This window comes from Sorex araneus, chromosome 1 (assembly GCF_027595985.1).
Source record: "Sorex araneus isolate mSorAra2 chromosome 1, mSorAra2.pri, whole genome shotgun sequence".
NCBI classification, from domain to species: domain Eukaryota; kingdom Metazoa; phylum Chordata; class Mammalia; order Eulipotyphla; family Soricidae; genus Sorex; species Sorex araneus.
This window is the reverse complement of record NC_073302.1, coordinates 18,456,438-18,461,963: the sequence shown is the minus strand read 5'-3', so window position 1 is coordinate 18,461,963 and position 5,526 is coordinate 18,456,438.

Here is a 5,526-nt window from a genome sequence, read left to right as displayed (position 1 = left end):
GATGTGTCTCTGTTCAACTACGTTTTAAAAATTCAAAGGTCTGAGGCTGAGATTAAAGAAGCAGGGTGTTCTCGAAGCCAGAAGCTACAGAGATTCCTTGGAGTTCTCCAAATATTCACTGAGGTCCTATTTGGCATAAACCATAAAAGGTTAACTTCATGGGTATCTCAGAAAGCAGAAAATTGTGTTCTTATCTTTAGAAAGTTTAAAATCTGGAACAGAAGGGAATTTAGGGACATAGACCCAACAATAGAGGAGATTGAGAAAGAATGCTAAATAATTCTCTAGAGGACCAGAGAAATAGTGCAGCAGTAGGGTGCTTACTTTGCACATGGAACCAGTTTCAACCCCTGATACCACAGATGGACCCCCTAAATCCCTCCAGGACTGATCCCTTAATGCAGAGCCAAAAATAAGCCTGAGCGAAGCCTGGAGTAGCCCCAAAACAAACAAACAAAATCCTCTAGAAATGATTTATTTTAATGTTTAATAAAGATTGATATTATGGCAAAGGTGACATTTGCACTAGATTGGAGAAAAGTACATAGGTTAGAGTTTTGGTTTGGACATATATCTTTTGGCTAGGTCATTTGGGGTAAGAGTCTTCCTCTTCCTGAACTTGAATTTCCTCATCTTTTATAAAAAAAAAAAAAAAAAACAGAGTAAAACCAATCTAACCCAGTCATGAGAATCTGTGCTTACCTGGGCAAAGGATGTTCACTCTGTCTTATTATTAATTGGCATAGATATTCATCAGAAAATGTTGCTGGAGTAGTTTCCCAGGGAAAACACTTCATTGGAAAATAATTAATTGCCTGTTTTCAATCTCAGTTGATCTTTAAAAAATGGTCAGTTGGGCAGTCACTGCAATTTCAGAAAACAGAGTTGAAAGTATTGTTCAGGGTTTAATTTAGGATCTATTCTCAAGGAAGCCACAAATACATAGAATTGAACTATAAAGGGTTATCAAACATTTTAGTTTCCATTTCACAAAATGAGGGGGGGGGATATATCTAGTTAAGAGTACACCCACCATTGTCCACTTCTGAGTTTTTACCTAACTTCCTCTTTCACAAGATTAGAAAGATTTTTTTTTCTGCTTCCTATTTGAAACAATAGGAGGATTAAAGGTAGATTAGAGGCCGATTAACCAAATAGTCAAGAATGTGAACTTTGGAGTGTGCTCACTTTGGAGTTCAAATGTGTCTTGGAATCCAACCAACTTTACAGAGTCACACACACACACACTCACACACACACACACACACACACACACAAACACACACACCTACAAAACTGAGATGAAAAGAATAACTACAGACTATCACTAGGAGAACTAAATGAAATAATATATGTAATAACCACTCAATGTAGTGCTTCTCAAATATGTCTAGTTATTATTAGTAAAGATTATTTTAAAATTGGAGCTATAGCACAGCAGTAGGGCGTTCGCCTTTCACACGGCCGACCCATGTTCGATTCCTCCACCCCTCTTGGAGAGCCTGGCAAGATACCGAGAGTATGGCGCCCGCACGGCAGAGCCTGGCAAGATACCCGTGGTGTATTGGATATGCCAAAAACAGTAACAATAAGTCTCACAATGAGAGATGTTACTGGTGCCCGCTCGAACAAATCGATGAGCAATGGGATGACAGTGCCTTTATGAAAGCCTATTTTTTTCTATACATATACAGTGTCATCTTCAACTAAAACATCTTAGTTTAAAGAATGTCCTGAGTACTTAAACACAAATTATGAACCGAAGGATTAGAGTTAAAATATAGAAGTTGCCCTCTCTCTTTCTCTCTCTCTCTCTCTCTCAGGTCATAGACATAATAATATAGCCTGCAGGTAGACAAAGAGAGAATGCCAGTTCCTTTCAGAGACACCAATTCTAGAAACAAAAGTTTCAGAGAAAATCCCCTGGAGTTCACCACTTCCACTCCCTGCCCATGCATCCCCATTTCCTCTTCCCAGGCCTAGCAAAGGCAAACACTGGAATCTCAGGCTCTCTCTCCTTTGGGTCTTTATGGAACTAGCAATCACTTAATCATGGAATTAAGTTAAGTTGTGTTGGTTTTTTTTTCCCTTTTTGGATCACACCCAGTGATGCACAGGGATTAACTCCTGGCCCTGCACTCAGGAATAACTCCTGGCAGTGCTCGGTGCTCGGGGGACCATGTGGGATGCTGGGAATCGAACCTGGGTAGGCCATGTGCAAGGCAAATGCCCTACCCGCTGTGCTATTGCTCCAGCCCCTAGGTTGTTGTTTTAAGGTTTTGTTTCAACTTTTTCAAATGAAACATAAAGTTGCTTAAAAAATAATTGGAACTGAGAGTCAATTTTATTTCTAATATGATTTACGAAGACAGAAGGATACACAGAAAATGACAACAATTCAAATAGAGTTCAAATTTACCCCCTTCCTGTCCTTAGAAGAGGTATGTTAAGTAATCTAGCACTGTGTCTGGCGTATGGTAAGTGCTCCATAAGCAAGTTGTTATTACCAGACTTAATTCTTACAACTCTCAATTCTTGTGTTGATGCTGAATGAATACAGTCAACCCATGGACAGGGTGGAAGTAAAGAAACTACTATTTATCCAACACCCACTGATATACATGCTAGTCACTCTGAAATGTCGTATTCGCAGTCTTATTTAATCTTCCAAATAACCCCAGGAAACCTGTAAAAAGATAAAAAAAAAAATGGCACACAAAACAATTAAGTGATTCTTCATAGCCCCCTTGAGTTAGAACACAGAGTGTTAGATGCAGGTTGAGTGGGCTATTTACTAGTTCGTCTCTATAGTTTTTTTCTCCTATAAAGTTGAATGACTAGTGGAACTTCTTCTTAGACTTATTAAGGTTTAGATGACTCTTCCTGTAAAATTCATTTAAATATTGCTTGAGACATAGTCTATATAAACATATGCTCCGGTTAGGATTGTTATTTAGTAAAGATAGGATTTGGATTCAGTTACTTCTCCTCCAAAGACCATATTCCTCCTAGTGACCGTCACCTCAGTGATCAATCAACTTCAGTATGTCTTGTCAGGTATACACTGAGAAAGGAGAAAATTGACAAGATAAAGAAATTAGGTATTTCTTAAATGCCTAATACATTTATTGGGGAAAACTTTAAAAAGCATAGCACACACATATAAAAATATACATAACATACACATACATCCTACATCTCTCTTTTTCTGGGTTCACAAACACTGGACTAGACATTTGGATAAACACAAATAAGTGTTTGAGTGCAACACACAAAAATAAAAGTGAGAGGGCAGGCAGATATGTAATCAATGTGTTAGTTTGCTTTGGGGATGTGCTCATAGAAATTCAGAGGAAGTTCTAGCAGAGTCCAGAGGGGGGAGCACTTTGGGCTGATGGGAGAGGGGTGTGGTGCCTGAACTGAAATGCTTGTTCCTGATAAATTCTAATCTTGGAGCAATGACATAATCAGGACACCAAGAACAATGCAAGATCCCATCTAACCCAGTTCCAGATTCTACCAGACAGATAATGTTTGCTTAAAAATCCTGAGCTGGAAATACTATATGTGGACTGAAGTAAGAAGCAGGTGTGGTTCCTGCTCTTACTGTAAGCCGATCAAAGTCATGAGAGCCATACATTTGGAGTCCCAGAAATAAACAGTAAATACTTTATTAGGTATCTACTGCATGGCATGAATATCACACACCGAAGGACAGCTTCCTGATTAGGTCACTGGGATTTAAGGAAATTTAGCAACTTGCTGAAAGTCACAGGGACCCAAGCCAGAATCACTCTGGAGGGGGTACCTGCCTATTTTCACTCTTTGAAACACTTCCCAATCTGGAGGTCTGAGCTTGCACGTGACTGGAGTTTCCAGTAAAACACATCCTCTCAAGTAAACTGTCTTGCTCCATTTTTACCAAAGTCAAATGAAATTAGAAGAGTGTAACCTATAAAGGTAGGTAGAAAAAAATTTTTTGTTCTAAAGTCTTGTTCTAAGGATGAAGATCCTTAGAAACAGAAAGTGCTTTTTCAAAGGGGTTGAGAGGAAAGTAAGCAAACAGGAGATATCTGAGAGAAATTATTGTGATACTCTGGAAATTGAGGGATTCTGTTACCTGTCTGATTTGGAGATGATCATAGGTCTAAGATCCCTGACATGTCAGAATTAGAATTACAGTCCCCAAACTCTCAGATGATTATCTCAGATGATTACCCTTCTACTACATGTGATGAGCAAAGGACTGAAGGGTTGAGCCATGAAGGATCAGGAGATGGCATGAAAGAGAGATGGCAACAGATGGTGTATTACTTATCACACATAAATAAATAAGAAGTCGTATATAGACCAGTGATTAGGGCTAGCTCTCAGTCATGGGTTACAATTCATCCAATTCTATCAATTCAATTTAAAGTAACCAAATCATGATACATATATATATGCAACTTTACATGCATATAAATAAGACTGAATTTCAAAGCATGTAGGCTTCAATAATAAATGTATGTTCAATGAAAAGATGATGAAAGTCAGCCAACAACTCCCAAAATATTTAGGGACCGAGGTCAAGAAGCTCAGATATTCTAGGAGCTAGGCCTGGCTGTCCCTTCCTCTTGTCGTAGTCACAAGAAACAGAACATGATCTCCTAGACTTCTATTTCTCTGTGAGATTTTAAGGAGTACTTGGTCCTTGACAGTAGCTGTAGAATAAATGTTATTTATATAACATTTTTATTATTTCCAAAGGATTATAGTCCAAAGCATAGTTTGTCCTCAGGATGAATTTGGAAAGAAAAAGCATAGTTTGTCCTCAGAATGAATTTGGAAACCAGATAATGCTGCTTTAAAGGTGAGGAAGTATAGAGCTAGTGGAAATAAAGTGACTCAGATTATAGGTCTAAGTGTTGGATTGCAAAAGGACTTAGCATAAAAATCCTGACACTTCATGGGAAAGGTGACAAAGGTCCAAAGATCTAATAATCTTCAAAAGTGTTATATACCATAACTTAGAAGCACTTAAGAAAAAGTTTCCAAATGCCTCCTGCCATATTACAATGAATTAATTTATCCCAAGCTTCTATGTCTGTTTAAGAAAGAAAGGGGCAGTTTATGGGATATAATTTATGAAGCTCAATATAGGCTTATTTTTATATTATTTTATAGATCACTCAGATACAGAAAAGGAGAGATTTGCACAGGCAAATAAGGAAAGTAGAAGGCAAATTCCTTACCCATGGAATTGTACACCCAAGATACATTTTTTTCATCCAGTCTCTGGAAACACATTTAGGATATAATGGCATTTTTAGTTTATAAGAGGAGAAACCGAGTTCAAAGATTCTTGGCCTAAAACTGTATGGCAAGTTCTTCTCAAACCCAGAAGATCTGAATCTGGGATCTCCTGGTTTCAGAATGGTGCCACAATGCCTGCATACCACATTCCAGCTTTTATAGAGAGGATGTTTGAGTCATTTGTTCATTCTACAAATCTGCATACTTTTACCAACAAATATTCCCCAATTG